Raw genomic sequence first — 17,641 nt, 5'->3', positions numbered from 1 at the left:
CATGATAGTGAAGAGGAGGAAGATTGTTTTCCTGCTAAGGTTCCCAGTGCTCTTAAGGTTTTGACTGCAGAAAATTCTCTGTGGACCCATGCGTGGCTGGGCTGTTTTCAGGCTGAACATCCCCTCTTGACCTTCCCATGTTACACACGCCCATGATAGCTTCCTGGGGGCTAGTTTCCACGGAGAACAGCTATTGAGCTTCTTTTATCATCTGTTTCCTATTCATTCCACATACCCCAGTTTAAACTTTGAAGATTCTTCTGCCTCATGCAGCAATGGAGATGGCTGGGCCTGTGGTGCCTGCTGACCCCCATGCCTTCCTGGGGCCAGTGGCACTCATAGCCTCTGTCCAGAGCTAATCTTTTAATTCATCCTTTGAAGATTTATGGATCTTCATAATCTTCATATGGATGGGATATTTTTATCCCAAGGAGAACCAAAGAGGGACTTTATGTTCCCCCACATCACTTCTCCGGGACTGGGCAAGTATCATCTCATCTCATTTCCTAGAAACTGGTAGAGACAGGCCCACACGAGGACCCAAAAGCTCAGGTCACCCCACTTCCCTCATTTTCAGTGTTAATGGGAAGTACTTACCAATAGATGTTCTTGCTCTTTTCCTTACGTTTCTTGGTAAGTTTTTCATCCTTGTGTCTTTTCTTACTCATGGGGAACTTGAAAGACTAGAGGATGCTTCTCTTCTAACTTTGTCAGTTTTAATCTAAATTTTATGAAAATCCTAGACCAGTTAGCTCCTTCCCTCCCCAGCTATGATGTTCTTGAGCGTAGATTGCCTATTCCATATACAATGTCCTTGAAATCAGCTGCTTGCTGAGAGCTTCAAATCATCATTTAGGCCAGATGGTTTCCACATAAACTAAGACTAAAGATCCTTCCTTTAGCATCTAGAAGAAAAACCATTTTTAAAACTATCACTCAAAAACACACTATCACACAAAAACAAAAACAGACATGCACAAAAACCCCTAAGCCATTAATATTAAACTTAGTCAATGAAACTCTGAATGGAATGGGAACAAAATAAATTTCCTTGTTCTTAATTCTGGGGCTCGTGTTTATGCAGAGTGGCCCAGGGATAAAGAAGTAACCAGTCTGAGTTGAGCTGGATGAAATAAACAGGTTGAAGATATTTGTTTATTTGCTTACTTATTCCCTTTCACTGCTAGTATTCCATTGTAGATATATATCCTCCGCCATCACCATCCTCCAACATCTTGCTTCTCATTCCTGTAGATGAGGAAACTCCAGTGATTTGTGTGGTTTTTTTCCTCACCTAGAGATCCCCATTGAAGTCCTTGATTGGATATACTGAGCTAGGATATAAATGAAATTTGTATTAAATGAGATGCTAAAGAGCAATCAGTCTAGCCAGTCAACAGTAGAAACTACTCATTTATGGTGGGCATTTGTGTAACTTCATCTTTATACTTGTCTTGGTCCTGAAATCTGAGAAGATTCCAGCCATGGCTCCAGGTGGTTGCACTGGTTCGACCCACAGTGCAGGGAAACAACCAGGCCGGAACAAATAGCAAACCACTGAACTCAGGGCACTTCACAGGCCACACGAAGGCCTTTTTCCTTTGCATGAGGGCAATTTTCATCTCCTTTGTGGAGTCAGATTCAAAAAGGTGGAGGAAGTAAACTCCACATTTGCACTGGCTTTTAGTTAGTGTTCACTATTATACCACCTTGCTTAGAAGGATCTGCTTGAAATGAAGCTATTTGTGAATTGGCAGTGTCCCTGCTACTGGATTATAGTCCTTAGGTGGCAGAGAGCTGGACTTGGTGCGTTGTTGATGGATCGTATCGTAGTTTTGCCTTATTACAACCCAGGTAGTTAGGAGCAGATAGGCTCCTGGGAACCAAGAGTTTGAGATGGAGTAGAGTGAAATGGTGTCAGAAGCCTCATACCTAAATCATTTCTGGAAGATACTTCTCAGAGAAACTTAGCAGTAAAATGAAGCCATCGATCTCACCCCTTGATGTGTTGGTAGAGGTAAGTGCCAGGAAAGATGGGGGAAGAAGTGTCTGAAATACATCTGACTTGGCTGTGTATTTATGTGTAATGAGCCAGGCCACTCCTAAGCAGGGGTAAATGCGACTGTTGGAAATGGAATTGCCAAATCTCTATGCCGGGAACCTTCCTTCTTGCAAGAAAAGGAAATTATCAACTAAACCCTAGCTGTAGGTGCCCAATTTCTACATTTCTATGATGCCACCTGCCAGAGAGAGCCCGCACTCAACCTCATTTGGACTCTTTAATTGGCAGAAAATGGTTTTAACTCCTCCTCCTTCCTACCCTGTAGGTCACAGGTTTTGTTTTGTTGTTTAGTTTTTTCTGCTCTCTTATTGCTTTTGAGAAACCCATAATATTCCTTTTATTCTTCCAGTGATTGGCGTCTTGTTTTTGTCACAAAGATAGTGTGCTGGCATTTTATATCTTTACATTGATCTTCTAAAAAGGTGAAGTATGAAGGACCATGCCAGAGAAGGAGGTGTAATTAATCTTTGTGACATTGTCCAAGTTCTTGAGAAACTATTAGAACTCTATTAACTTGGTGTTTGCCAGTTGAGGTCAAGCCAACATCTGTATGTGTCTTTATTTCCCAGAGGGCATGACAAGAAAAGAGAAAGAGAAGAGTTCAAGGAATTAAAAACAGAGTCTTCATTAGGCTAACATTTGGGGTCAGGTAAACATCTCTTTTGAATTTCATTGAAAAATTCCAGGAGGCCAAGGGCAAAATCTCCAGAAGACTTGTTTCAAGGAGTGTAGTTCAGTGGAAAGTTCACCTTAAAAAATTTTTTAGGAAACCTGAGTATGATACTGCTTTGGGGATTCTTAGAAAAATAGAAAAGGAAAAGGAAACCAAAAAACACAATTGCTTCTCATTTGGGAAGTGTGGAAGGCCTGGGAAAGATTTTCCCTGGTGACTAGGAAATACTTCTTTCTTGCACATGAGCTAGTTTCCTTCCAGGAACTGTACTCATTTCTTTTTTTTCTTTTTTCTTTTTTTAAATTTTAATCTAGCATACAGTGTTAGATTAATTTCAGGTGTACAATATAGTGATTCAACAATTCCATACTGTAGAGTTATTTGTTTTTGTACAATTTTTTTTTTTTTTTTGAGAGAGAGATAGTGTAAGCATTAGTGGGGCAGAGGGAGAGAGACTGTTTTTTTTTTAATGTTTGTTTATTTTTGAGAGAGAGACAGGGCACGAGCAGGGGAGGAGCAGAGAGGAAGGGGGACACGGACACAGAATCCCGAAGCAGGCTCCAGGCTCTGAGCTGTCAGCAGGAGCCCGATGGGGCCCGAACTCATGAACCGTGAGATCATGACCTGAGCCGAAGTTGGACACTTAACCGACTGAGCCACCCAGGTGCCCCAGAGGGAGAGAGACTCTTAAGCAGGCTCCACGACCAGCACAGAGCCTGATTCAGGGCTTGATCTCATGACTGTGAGAACATGACCTGAGCCGGAATCAAGAGCCAGACAATTAACCAACTGAACCACCCAGGTGCTCTGTAGCATCATTTCGTAAACTTGTGAACGTGAGTCGTGAATGCAGACATATGGGAGGCACTCATCTGGGCAGGAAAGAGCAGCGAGACCAGCTTTAGTACCTGGGGACATTTCACCCTGTGCTTTAGCCTATAACCTAATTCTCAGTTGTTCACCTTTGTGTTGTTCCATTTATGAATTTCAGGGTTCAAATGACATCTTTCACAAGAGTTTAGTTTTTGTTTCACTTTTTTAAAAAAGTTGAGAGAACCAGTCCCCTTTGACTCTGAAGGAAATTAAACCACAAGTCAGGCTACCAATGGAGATTGTGGAATTTCTGTCCTGGAGGTCTTCAAAAGTAGAACATAAAAATTAGGTCACTTCAGTAAGGCTGCTTGGAATCTAACCAAGATGGCCTCCTGCAGCGTTCCAAGTTTATAGAACAACTTGTGTTAATATTCATATATCCGTAGAGCATAAGGAAAGTCAGTACTTTGCCACCTTATCTTTTAGCTTTTTAAAAATGTGTTGAGCTCCTGGTGCTTAGAAATGGCTGTGTCTCTCATTTGCATTGTGCTAATGTTGCCTGTGGAAACTTAGAGGAGTGAGTGGGAGGGAGGGAGTAAGAGCAGTTATAAGTGACATTCGATCTTTTCAGAGGATAGCACTGAAGAGGATACTTGGCTTCAGCAGAGCTGACTTGACTGAGCATATTAACAAACTCCCCAAAGAACTGTGCTTAGTGTGAGGACACTTCCTGTAAAGAATTATTGCATTACTAAATGATTAGTTTGCTGGCTTTAAAATGCCTATAAAATGCAAAGAGCTTGTTTGGTACAATGTCATTGGAAGCTATTAACTGTAGAGAGTTAAGATTGTCTGAAGCAAGATTTTTAAATCATCTGGATCCAGTATGAGTCTAGAATGACAAAAATTAAAAAGTCAAAGGAAAGATTCTTTGTGGAATGCCAAACCACAGCGAGCATAGTTCTTGGTGACTTGTTGGATTTCCAGTATCCCTAGGGCTTTCTCCTTCGGCAAATTGTATCCAGCTCTAGCCTACCACACGGTGACAAACCAGTTTCCCTCCTGCCTACTGACCTTAAAGAGACAGTTTGAGGGCTTATGAACACCTGTAAGAAGGACTCGTTTATTTAGGACACTGAAAGCAGGAGAGCAGAATATGGATTTTTTTTTTTGCACAGTTTATGAAAATTATTCTTTTTTCAATTCTTTTTTAGTAAGGATTTAGCTTTGGAATTTAAATTAGGAAGTTAATGTCCTTTGTGACTCTGTTTCCTGAAATTGTCTAGTCAGTGCAATATGGATTTAAGACTTTCCCAGGGAGCTAGAAACTAAAATATCTCCCCTTGTTTTTCTTCTCTTTGTCTTTTTTGTTTTTTTGTTTGTTTGTTTGTTTTATTTTCTTGGGCAGGCAAAAATAAAGGAGAGAACTCTAAGCTATAACATTTGGTTTTAGTACTGTTTTCTTTCCTTGTTCTGTTTAAGAAAGGACACATTCATTAAAATAAGATCCTATGTTTTTAGTTCTTTCTCTCTTTTAACTTTCCTTTTATTTGAAGTTAGTTCTGCCATGTGGTGGTTTTCAAGTTGTTTGTTTATTTATAGTGAAACCCTTTCTTTCATATAAAATTTTGTGTTTAACCCTAATATATGAAACTGTAGCCGTTCTGGGGAATTAACCCCCAGCCACCTCCTGCCCCATGGTTTCTGAGGCACATCTGAACACACCCCCTCCCCCACCTTGGGGGGTGGTGGTCCTAAGGAATCTGGTTTTTAATTCCCTGACAGGAACACGGGATTAGGAGGGAGGGCCTTATTTGCTGTTCCCAGGCTGCCACCAATACTTTGTCACTTCACATCTCTGGACTGCTTTGGTGAAATGATGGCTTTGTGTTAGATCATCTCTGATGTCCTTCCTGCCCTAGGTAGTTCTGAGTTACTCGTAGAAAGCATCGAGGTAGTAGCATTTTGGTGACTGAGGATTGCACACAGCCAGAGCAGAAGGCCTGGCTGAAGGAAGAGTCATCCTGTTCTATCATGAATAGTCTTCAGTTCATGCAGATGAAAGCTTGGGAACCAAAATTGATGCATCAGCAGAATTGCCTCAAGAAAATGTTTTCCAGAGATTTCAGTGAGGCATCTCCAACCCTCTAACACAGAAGAGTCTTGTGGAGAAAGGGATTTAAGCCATTGTAGGTTCTTGTTTACCGTTGATTGTAGTCAAATTTGCTACTAAGTGGTTAGCTCTTAATAAATAAAACCATTTTCCTCACTAGAGAAAATTATGTCCTATCACTTGTACATTTGTGTGTGTGTGTGTGCGCGTGTTAGTTTGGGAACGCCTCTGAGACATAGTTCAAGAATCTGCAGCCAGTTAACACATTTGGTTAGAGAATGGGGATGGTGAGGCCAAGGTCAGGGTTCAGTTGCTCTGTGGGCCAGTTAGCTAGGCGGGGCTGTGTGGCCAGACTGTACTTTTAACCTCGACCAGCTGCCTCTCACATGTATACCATGGGTCCCAGGGAGGGTTAGAGTGTGGAAGGATATCCGGACTCAGCTTTTCCTCCTGGGACCTCGTAGGGCCTTTGTCCTGGTAGTAGACAGCTTGGCATTCATGTTGGTGGCTAGAGGGCCCCCAGCTTGCATATTTAACAGCTAAAAGGAAAATGTGAAATATTCGCTGTGAGCCAGAGCCTGCTGTTTGTGGGTCTCTCCAGTCTGAAGACAAAACTCCCTATGCTAAGTTAGAGTAGAGAGTATTGAAATAGTGCTCCATAGTTCTCGACGTGAATATGCTGTCCTCTTTTTCGGAAACTGGAAGAAGCTCCATTAGAAGAGAAATCCACGGGGTGCCTGGGTGGCTCAGTCAGTTAAGCGTCCGACTTCGGCTCAGGTCATGATCTCACGGTCCATGAGTTCAAGCCCCGCGTCGGGCTCTGTGCTGACCGCTCAGAGCCTGGAGCCTGTTTCAGATTCTGTGTCTCCCTCTCTCTCTGCCCCTCCCCTGTTCATGCTCTGTCTCTTTCTGTCTCAAAAACAAATAAACGTTAAAAAAAAAAAAAAAAGAAGAGAAATTCACTTTTAAGTTCTTAAGATCATCATCCGTTTCCTCTACTTGTTCTCATTTCTTCATTTAAACATAGTTTTTTAATAAAAATTTGAAACCCTTGATTTGCATCTGTAAAGGAATAGGCATCTTACAGAAGTTGGGGAAAAAATATTATTCCAATGCATATAATTCCCCTAGAGAATGGTGCTATGTGAATAGGTGTTTACTATTAATTAATATGGAACATTTTCTCTTGTTTCTTAGCACAAACACAGCAACGTATGAAGCCAAAGGATTTCATTTTTGCCTCGGGAAGCAATTAGTTATAACTTCTTTTCTATGAACAATAGGAAAGACTAGTAGTCTGAAATAAAGTATCTCACTTTTTTTTTTTTTTTTTTTTTTTTGGTGAGAGAAGTGTTCATTTTGATTCTACAGAATTCAAACATTGCAGAATTAGAAAACTTACGCATCTCTTAATCACTGCACAAACGACCCCCACCATGATCACCATTAACATACTCTTAATGAGCCAAGTGTGAAAATGGGTATAAACATTAGAATTTTAAAACTTTTGTTGCTTTTTATCCCCAGAATTAATTTTTGCCAGGTCAGTGGCTTTCAAAATGTTTGTTGTAACAGTGAGTGCTTTCTTCAAACCCAATTTTTCGTGGAGTTCCAGTGTAGAAAAGAAAAAGAGGCAAAAGCAGAGATACTCTAGTTGTAGCTGGGGGCGAATTCTGCTCGCTTCCTCCTCTGCCCTGACCAGTGGAACCCTCAGGGTCCCTCCATGGAAAGACCCGACATCGCTTACTGCAGGCATTTGGCCCAGTTGCTTCAGTGGTTGGTTGGTATTGGTGTTGGACTTTGCCTCCTTGACTGACTCTTCTGAATGGGCCACTCATAGTGACGTTTGTCTTCCCATCATGGACTTTGGGTGCTTATTTTTAGTTAAGCTATAGTTAGCCACAAACTTAAAAGCAAACCACGTAAGCCAACCAGTGATTGTTTTCTTCTTTCTTGAAATTGGACCTTTACATTTAACTCATCCTTTGAGTTTAGCACAAATGCCACATTGTCACTACTCTTTAGTCTGTGGCAGCAAGTTTTTTTTCCCCCCTCCTTGTGAATGTAGGTCTAAATCTGTAACTACAGTGCTTGCACCATGGTAGACATTCATGTTCACGGACCTTGTAGCAATGAGTTTTTGCCTTCATACCCCATTTCTGGTAATAGTGTTCCTGCCTGTTGTCTTTGCCCCACTAGATAATAAAAAGGAAGACAGCGTGGGACGTCTGGGTGGCTCAGTCGGTTAAGCGGCCGACTTCAGCTCAGGTCATGATCTCGCGGTTCGTGAGTTCGTGCCCCGTGTCAGGCTCTGTGCTGACAGCTCAGAGCCTGGAGCCTGCTTCGGATTCTGTGTCTCCCTCTCTCTGACCCTCCCCCATTCATGCTCTGTCTCTCTCTGTATCAAAAATAAATAAACGTTAAAAAAAAAATTAAAAAAAAAAAAAAAAGGAAGACAGCGTTATTTCATGCTCTAGGTAATGCTGGAGAATCTCTTCATCTTCAATCATACTGGAGTAACTCGGAGTCCTCCAAAAGGAAAACACAGCCTGTGTAAACATACAGTTCTCTAATCCACGTTATGCCCAAATGCTCTAGGCTAAGGTGGCACTAAAAATGGTCTTTATCAGTCTTAAAAGCGTTCATGTATTCAGTAAGTATTTATTGAGCATCTGCTGTGTAATTTGGCTAAGCCTTGAAGAGATGGAGAGATTGGGAATTTCACAAACACCCATTCCTTCAGTACAAGTACACACATCCCTACGAGGTAGAGGCTTTTAATAGCCAGCTCTTCCCTTACTCACTGCACATGGTTTTCTCAAGGTAATCTCACCGTTACCTATGGCTCCAATCACCTCCTATATGATGCTAATTCCCCAAACTATATCACCTGCACTAATCTTTCCTCAGTTCCCCACCATGCCTGCTTGAATCTCCCTTCCCTCTTTGCCCAACCAGGACCTTCAAGCCTCAATGAGCAAATTTTTTTCCATATCCTCAGCTGATCTCCTTTTTTCCCTTGGTTTCCTGTTTTGGTCAAGACATTATCATCTGCCCACGCATGTGTTCACCAATTGATACTCATTGAGAGCTCGCTGTCTCAAGTGCTACTCCAGAAATTAGGGATCTATATAGCACAAACTAAAGCACATTAAAGGTCTTGTCTTAGGGGTGCCTGGGTGGCTCAGTCCCGGTTGAGGGTCTGACTTTGGCTCAGGTCATGATCTCCCAGTTTGTGAGTTTGAGCCCCGCGTGGGGCTCACTGCTGTCATGTCAGAGCCTGCTTTGGATCCTCTGTTCCCATCTCTCTCCACCCCTCCTTCACTTTCACTCTGTCAAAAATAAACCTAAAAAAAAAAAAAAAAGGAAAATAAATAAATAAAGGTCTTTTCTTTTTTTTTTTTTTTAAATGTTTATTTATTTTTGAGACAGAGAGAGACAGAGCATGAACAGGAGAGGGGCAGAGAGAGAGAGGGAGACACAGAATCTGAAACAGGCTCCAGGCTCTGAGCTGTCAGCACAGAGCCCGACGCGGGGCTTGAACTCACGAACCGTGAGATCAGGACCTGAGCCGAAGTCGGCCGCTTAACCAACTGAGCCACCCAGGCACCCCAATAAAGGTCTTATCTTAATGGAGCTAATATTCTCGTGGACAAACAACTAACTTAAAAAACAACCTTTCTATCTGTAAATCTAGATATATCTCTATTATCCTTCTGTCTCTGTGGATGGCTGTTAGGCAGTGGGGAGAGCTTTGGAGAAAAATAAGGCCAGGTAAGGGTGGCAGACAGTGCTGCAGACTGAGAGGATGTGTGTTGTGCTTTTTTTATGTAGGGTGATCAGAGAAGGAGGTGACCTTTGAACAGAGACTTGAATGAGATGAGGGGACAAGGCATATGAATATCTGTGATTTGGGGAGGTCCTGCCTCACCCTCTGTTAGTCTTTTTTTTTAAGTTTATTTATTTATTTATTTTTTTTTTTCAAAAAAAAAATTTTTTTTTTTAAACGTTTATTTATTTTTGAGACAGAGACAGAGCATGAACAGGGGAGGAGCAGAGAGAGAGGGAGACACAGAATCTGAAACAGGCTCCAGGCTCCGAGCTGTCAGCACAGAGCCCGACGCGGGGCTCGAACCCACGGACCGTGAGATCATGACCTGAGCCAAAGTCGGATGCTTAACCGACCAAGCCACCCAGGCGCCCCTAAGTTTATTTATTTTGAGAGAGAGAAAGAGATGGTATGAGCTGGGAAGGGGCGGACGGAGAGGGAGAGAGAGAATCCCAAGCAGGCTCATTACTGTCAGTGCAGAGCCTGAGAAGGGGCTTGAACCCATGGAACTGTGAGATCGTGACCTGAGCTGAAACCAAGAGTCAGATGCTCAACCAACTGAGCCACCCAGGTGCCCCTGTTGGTCTTTCCTAGTGAAGGACTGAGTCATGGCCATTTTTATAATGTTGCCTAAGACACCATTTATAAATGTTAGCAGTTGGGTGGGTGGGCTTGGAACAGGGAGGCAGACAAGCAAATAATTATTATCCAGTATGCTGGGTGTGACATAGAACCATGCCCAGAGGTCTGCATGAGCTCGGAGAATGGAGAAGTGGGAAGAGGGCAAAGTCAAGAGTAACTTTAGAGAAAATTTCAGAGAAGATGGCACTTGAGTTGGGTCTTGAGCGGATTTTCATGTATGGAGATGGGGAAGACGTAGAGGCAAACGGTCACAGGCAGAGGCCCTGGAGCCTCGACACTGAAGTTTGGAGGGCACGACGTCAGATTTGGGGTCAAAGCAGGCCACAAAATGAGGGATCACAGCACTGTGACTTGTGAAGGAGAGTGGTCAGCAAATCCCTAGGATAAGTGAGCTGGGATCGGGTGTGTTCTAAGAAGTCAGATTCCATTAGTGTGACTTTAAATGCTGTCCTTGGGAAGGGAAAGATGGGAGAAAGAAGGTTAGGCTTTCCCCTTTCTCTCCTTCCCAGGTGCTGCCTCCCTGAGAGCATTGCTTCCTCACATCCCCCTTATCCTGTGTCCTTCCTTTCTGATTATAAAGACAATCATGGCAGGTTCTGGTTCTGAGAGCTGTTACAGAAGCCTCTGCCATCTTGGCTAGAAGATTAGTCATTTTTGTGTTTTGAAAAATCTCTGTTGTGTTGTGTCACAAGACTGTCATACTTGAAAGCCTCAGGGAGGGAAGGCTGGTCTCCACCAGGGTGAGGATGGGGTATCTGGAGGGAGGGACAGGAAGGACATGCTGTGGCCCTTCTAATGAGGGACTGTGGGCTCTGGAGTCACCCATGGTCAGGGTGCCCATTAGGAATGGGATGAATGTGCAGCAGGGACCCTCCAGAAAAGTGCTGCCATCTTCCACACGCAGCTTTGGTATTATTTTGGTTTCACTGCATTTGCCCCTTCATTTTCTCTAATTTGTTAGAGAATTTGTTCCCCAACCACTTTAAGTTTTACTTGGAGTACTTTATAAATGCAGTGATTTAGTGATGAGATCTCTGTTATGTATGATAATTTTTATTCTTAAAAACTAAATCATTGTCTTTTTGGTGTGTACGTTCCTTTGCTTAGGTAAGAGAGTTATTCTGGGAGATTTCATGAGTAAGTATGCACCTCATCACCTCCCTCCCTGGAAAGCAGTGGTTGTGCTTGGACTCCCTTGTGGGGTAGTGCTTGTAGGAAGCAGGCCTCGTTACAGGGTTCCACTGGTGAGGTGTTCCGGGGTTTATTTTTATTGATAAATCACACTCATCATTACTGAACAAGACTTAGCAGTAATTCATGAGTTTTATAAAAATGTTTACCAAGGGTTCACGTACGCTTTGTTTTGTTATGCTACAGAGATTTTACAAATTTCTTGAAAACCTTCCCTTGGCAAGTGGCAAAATCTTCGCCATACTGTCCTCACATAGTTTGAAGTGATTTTATTCCTCTGAAATGTATTCAGAAGTCGTCCTCACTCCTATTGAGATGACACAGGCCTTCTGAACCCTCCGAGGGGTGTGCGAATCTTCCTCTTCTCCGGCTCTGCTTCACCAAAATCCTGTTCCTTGCTCGCTAATGTCAAGGTTTTAGAAAAGCTCAAAGCCTTTGGTTATGTAGACTTGAAACTGACGATGTAAGTGCACCTGGAAGAGATAGCAGTGACCCACGTATGTTGTGGTATACACGATGGCTGCCAGACGCTTCTTGGGTCTTGGGACCTTGTCTTGGGACCCGTGGACCCTTGGGACCCGGCACCGAGGCAGAGGACTGCTGAGGGTGCAGGAGAGACAGTACTTCTCTTGGGAGTAGCAAATCACGCCTCGTTTGTTCTGGTCACCCTGGTGCTTGGCAGGGATTGGGTGCCCAAGAGATAATTTTTGATAAGGGGTGGATAAAGTAACGGACAGATAAATGCTTTTAGCATATGCAAGGTAATGAAAAGGATAAATACGTTCGATATGGGAGCCGGGCCTCCAAAAGCACACTGTCTTTTATCACTAGAATCAGCGTTGCTTGGATGCAGAAACTCTCGGATTTCTTGCCTTCTTTTGCAGGAGATTTCAAATCCTTTAAAGGAAAGACGTTTCCAAGATGGTGAGTTAGCCTATTTTGATGGTGTAACAGCCTTGCCCCCTCAGTGAATTTCACCTGTGTGAAAGTGATGCTATGCAAGGGTCTTGGTGTCTTTCCACAGGCCAGAAGGGCTCATTCCTAGACTTTAAGGGGATTATAATTGATGGCCAGCCTGGGAACAGTGTCTCTACTTGCTGTATATATGCTCTCACCTGAGTGTGTCCATATTACCCTCTTTGGAAATGTTTTTAATATGTAGACTTTGTTTATTTCTAGTTTAAATCTTGCATGTTTTTCAGAAATCTTGGTCTGTTATTATCTCAAGTTTATGCCCAGATTTGGAATGCAGACTGCTAGGAAATGTCACACAGAGAAAGGGCTTGTCTGCACTTTTGGTCGATGCTACCTGAATGGCTGCCCGTTAGCCTTGGCATCCCCTCTGAGCCTGCTGCACTCCCGTGTGCCTGTTAATGACCTGTGTCTGTCCATCTTCAATGACTTATTCTCAAACAAGTGCTTGAGGTATTTGACGAGGCTTGCCCGTTGCCAGTGCTCGACAATATTCACAAGTGTTTCTGTCTTGCAAAATGATCACATAGCTATATTCAAGGTTAAAAAACAGAAGACCAAGAATATTAAGAGTAGTTGTCATTTGGAAGAGTATTTCTGAGAATCACTAAAGGACTCTTTATACGTACTTGCCCTGGTCACCCTCTTCCACCACTTGTATTCCAAGGATATCATGGAGGTCGGTCTAGACCTTGGTATTTTGAAACACACCGCACTTGAGGACTCCCCCTGTGTGGTCAGGGTAACCACTGCCTTCCATGCCTGCCAACTCATCCTTTGTCTCTAGGACTTTCTCCTCCTGGATTTCCTGCTGTCATCTTTGTGATGATTTTCTCCATCTTGTCAAACCTGTATTTCTTTCTTCCCCCTATCCTGCCTTTTCTATCTGTAGGAAATAATCCATTTATTTATTTAGTAAACATTTACGGAATGTCTACTCTGTGCCATGCAGTGTGCTAAGTGCAGGAGATACGTAAAGGAGTAAGCTAGAGTAAGGTGTAGTCTCAAGGAGCTTCTGGTCCAGTAGATTTATCACTAAATGTTGGGGAAAGGCTAACAATTATGTGAATGAACATGGTGCCCAAACCTGATGTGTTAAAAGGCAGTATAATTGAGTCAGACTTGTTTCTGGCACACTGGTAAGTTCTTCTGTTGTTTTCAGATATTTAAAAACTTACCCTTTAACAGCCTCATGTTGATGTGATTTTTGAATCAAGTAGTTTCTCCTTCCTTAAGAGCGAAAGGAAGTTTCTGTGATTAACAACATTTGGCTTATAGACTGTGAGGTCTCTAGAAACTTGAACTTCAGTCATTCACTGCGCGGCTGAGTGGCAGGGCGGGCATTGTAGAGGCTCAAGTTCCCAGCCTTTCACATGAGTTAACACAGTCCAGCCTTTGGCGACCTGCCACTCTCTCTGCTTGTAGACAGGTTTGTGAAATTTGACACTCTCATGTCTTTCCTTAAAAAATCTTGCAAGGTTCAGCAGTCTTCAGTGACTGACCCATTTCTGTTAAACTCCCGTTGTCAGACGTAAGTGTGAGGTTCTCCTGGACCTGTCTTTGAACAACATTTTATGCTTTGGATGCAGAAACGGGACCCTGCTCTTCGCGTCTGTTAGGCTGCCACTGACTCCCCTTAAAATGTGAACCATATACAAGCATATAGGGTATTAACAGAGCGTTGTGAAGTAGGATTTGGACAATTACTCCTTTAGTCGATACAAGTAAAGCAGAGCCTAGAGAGTTGTCTACTAAAAACTCCAGAGTATTCTTAGATGGAGATAGAGTAGTTTGTAAGAATAACAGGGCTCTTACCATATTTTGCTTTTAGCACATCTCCTTTGGTTTCATTTCCATGCTTCAAGTCTTTAGGGTCCCTTCCTTGCCCTCGTCCTTGATGACTAAGTATGATGGTTGAGAAGCACCATGTTGCAAGGACCTAGCATTTACTAATTGTGTGACTTAGCGTAAGTGGTTCAAATTCCTAGTCTGTAAAGTAGGAATAATAAATGACGTCTGCCCCGCACCCTCACTCCAACTGCCTTCTACTCATCGTGTGGGTCACATGAGAAAATGAGTTGTCAAGTATCATTTAACTTCTCCAGTCCTCTGCCGTGGGAACTCCTGTTCTTGCCGAGGATGGGTGTAGGGAACTATCGCGTGGTTCATGGAATGATTCTTTCTATTATAGGACAGTAATCAAGACTTTCCGCTTCGTTGGCTTTTGTGATCATGAGCTGCTGCCTCTTAACCCACCCCAGAGGCGACCTGGTCCTCTGCGTGGTAGCTCTGTTTATTATGACACTCTTTCTTCAGTTGGGCTGAAATTTATCCCTATAACTTCCAATGTAAATTACACTTGTTGGTTCTCGTTTTACAGAGTTACATGAAACAACTCAAATCAGCACATTTCAAGTCACAGAAATTTATAACTGAGAAAGGGGTCTTACAACTCTGCTTCCTGTTTTTGGCGGTTCAATTCATTTCAGTAAATAAGAGCTGGTGCCTATCACGTGGGTGTTGTGCTCAGGCCCTAAAGGCAGCTATTGTTTCTCCCCCTGATCTCCCCCCTGATCTCCGGAAGTGGAACAGAAGGGCATGAAGGGCACGCAACCCAAATGGAGATGAATGGGAAGGAAAAACTTTTTAACTCCTTAACGTGCAAAAAGAACGATGGTTTTAATTTCATTTAGGATACTTGCTAAGTAAATAATGCCTGCCTTTCTTGGGTTATAAATAATTGCAATGGTCAAGGAGACTACTGATCTATAAAAATGAAGATGAACGAATGATAATAATAAAGACTTATATTTCTGCTTTTTATAAGCTCCTCTGTGTTTATTAACCAGCAAGCAAAAGCATAATTGCACAAAGAGAAATGGAAAACCGGCGAAATGACAGCATGATTACACCTCTGTATGCACTACACTAGATGTTCTTATAGTGGCCGCGGCCCTTGGGAGGACCTTGAAGTGTCTTCTCCGAGATTAAAGGCAGAACACGCTGTCTTCATTGAGTTACATGTTTTTGTTTTGTTTTGTTAACGTTTATTTATTTTTGAGAGAGAGAAAGAGACAGAATATGAGTAGGGGAGGGTAGAGAGAGAGGGAGACACAGACTCTGAGTCAGGCTCCAGGCTCCGAGCTGTCAGCACAGAGCCCGATGCACGGCTCGAACTTGCACACTGTGAGATCATGACCTGAGCCCAAGTCGGACGCTTAACCGACTGAGCCACTCAGTTGCCCTGAGTTACATGTTGATTAACAGAATTTAAAACAAAAACAAGCAAAAAAAAAAAAAAAAAAAAATAGCGCTGACGCTGGAGTTGGATGCCCCGGGTTCTCTTCTTGACCCTGTTGCTGACTGGAGGTGTGGTTTGGGGGGAAGTCAGCCTTTATTCTTCAGAGTTTCATTTCCCTCAAATTTAAAATGGGGCTAAATTTATTTTGCCCTGCCTGTATAATTCAGCTGTTAGGAGTAAGTGTGTTCCTTTGCACAGACTTGAATCTTTACTTCTTACAAGCCGTGTGACTTTCAGAGAGTTCTTTAAACTTCTCTGTGCCTGCTTCTTCGTCTTTAAAGTGGGATAATATTAGTACCTACTTCAGGGTTTTTTTGGGAAGTGAGTTAATTCCCACCCAGGACGTACAACAGTGCCTGAAAGTTCATGCCTCATACAGTAATTATTTTTTTTGTGAACTTTTGAGGGCTCTATGACTTAGTATATTGTTAGTCTACCGAAGTTTTAAAATAACATTTTTAGAAAATAAAAATAACATAATGCCCCATTGTCACATGTTATCTTGTCATTTTGGTGATTTTACAAGATAGGACTTTGTTGTCAGAAAAGGTTAATCGTGATACTGAAAACTTATTCTCAAATGCGTTTTTTCTTCAGAGCTTCAGACGAAATTTATTTATTCTAGGAAATGTGTTTTACTGGCAGTGTGAGTTTGGAAAGCTTTAGGTGGGAGTCAGGATATGACCCTGCCTTCTCTATTACTGTTAGAGGCTGGAGATCTGTCCTAACTGTCTAGAGTTTTCCTTGTGTTGTATCGAACAAAAGATTTTTTAAATGTTATCTTTGATTTTGAACTGTGCTGATTCAGCTTTGAGGGGTAATGAAATGTTGATCAAGAGCTCCATCACAACAGACCCATTTGTAATAATCTTAGAGGCTTATTTCACAGAAGCAGTTTTCAGATAAAAATACTGATCATGACTTCCTGTGACTTTCCCTGAAGGGGTGAAATTAAATTGTGGGAAATGCTTGGAATTTAGCTAGTAATTAACTTATAAAGAACCATTTAAAAAAATCATAACTCCCCTAAGCTATTATAACAAAGACCTTGTGAGTTTAGAATTCTTCTGTGTATTTATGTTTTATAAAGTGGAGCCTAATGACCATTGTTCACTATCTTCGAATTTGTTATTGAACTAAAATGATGGATGTAGATGGAGGAGGCTTTGAGCCGCTTGCTGGCTTTTCAACCTCAGGTCCCGTTTAGATTAATACTGATGCTGCTACTGTTAAACTAGTTATCTGGGTATAAATGTGGAAAATTTTAGCCTGATATTATACCCTCCATTATCAAAATTTGATGATGGGATATTTGAAAGTTTGATGATAGAAAATGGACACGAAGATTTTTCCTGCTTTTCTGTTTATCAATAGAATTGAAGCTCTCAAATATTTTGTTTCATCTGTCTTATCCTGTTTGTGTACTTACCATTTCTTGAACTCTAAACCCTTTATTTCTAAATGTTTACTGCTATACAGTGTTACATTACAGTCCCTAAATAGCATGATTAGGCTAACCATTTTGAAGTGAAGAAATTATTTTTAAGCATACAAAAAGCACAAGTTCATTTTATCTGCTAGTTGGTTTCTTTTCCAGAGTGTTTGTGTTACGGAATGTCAGGTTTCTGTCTGGGGAGGTAGTGAGTAGATTAGCAGGTGTTAGGGTAGAAGATGTTTTCAAGGGGCTGCACGGTAGGATGAAAGGATTGCAATTTGGAAACCCTGGGTGTATGTGATGCTGGCGAAGTTTCTGTGTTTCTTTCATTGTTAGTTTTTTCATCTGTCAATGGAAATACTGCCTGTCTGGACAGGTTATAATCTGATGTCACATTGTGCTGATCTTACATATCAACATATGATACATAATGTCAGCATGATGTAACTGATCATGTAAAATGACCAAATGATAACTGATATTTTACATTAGAAATTTGTTTCATTGATATTTAATATTTCAAAGCCTTGCTGAATAGATATTTTTGGATTCTTTGTGAATATATTAATAGGCTTATAATTTTCTAGGGTTACCACAAGACTTTGAGAAC

General features: G+C 42.0%; 1 protein-coding gene across 1 annotated transcript in view; it reads left to right on the top strand.

Annotated features, from left to right (window-relative positions):
* Nucleotides 1-17,641, top strand: part of LHFPL2 (LHFPL tetraspan subfamily member 2) — a 171,481-nt gene that overhangs the window by 68,523 nt on the left and 85,317 nt on the right. The window lies entirely within an intron of this gene.

This window comes from Panthera tigris, chromosome A1 (assembly GCF_018350195.1).
Source record: "Panthera tigris isolate Pti1 chromosome A1, P.tigris_Pti1_mat1.1, whole genome shotgun sequence".
NCBI lineage: Eukaryota > Metazoa > Chordata > Mammalia > Carnivora > Felidae > Panthera > Panthera tigris.
This window is presented reverse-complemented; position numbering and strand designations above follow the sequence as displayed.